Here is a 299-nt window from a genome sequence, read left to right as displayed (position 1 = left end):
GCTGCCGAAACCCTAACCCTAAACCTAGATTTTTGAGGGAGGAGGCGATGGAGGCGGAGGAGCATCGAGGGCGGGAAAGTGACGAGCGCTCGAAGCGGCACAAAGACTGAGATGAACGGTTGGGTTGTTAACGGGGTTTGTGCGTTTTGCAAAGTTTGATGGGCCGAAATTGGGCTTACTTTTGGGCGATTGTTACCTGGGCCTGAGGTTAGCTGTGACCCCCGACGCCATACTGGGCTGGGTTTGGAGTAGGTACCGTTGGATTTGGGTGTGGATCCAAACCTCCTCAGGCAAGGAGC

Source organism: Asparagus officinalis, chromosome 4 (genome assembly GCF_001876935.1).
Source record: "Asparagus officinalis chromosome 4, Aspof.V1, whole genome shotgun sequence".
NCBI lineage: Eukaryota > Viridiplantae > Streptophyta > Magnoliopsida > Asparagales > Asparagaceae > Asparagus > Asparagus officinalis.
Note: the sequence above shows the minus strand (reverse complement) of the source record.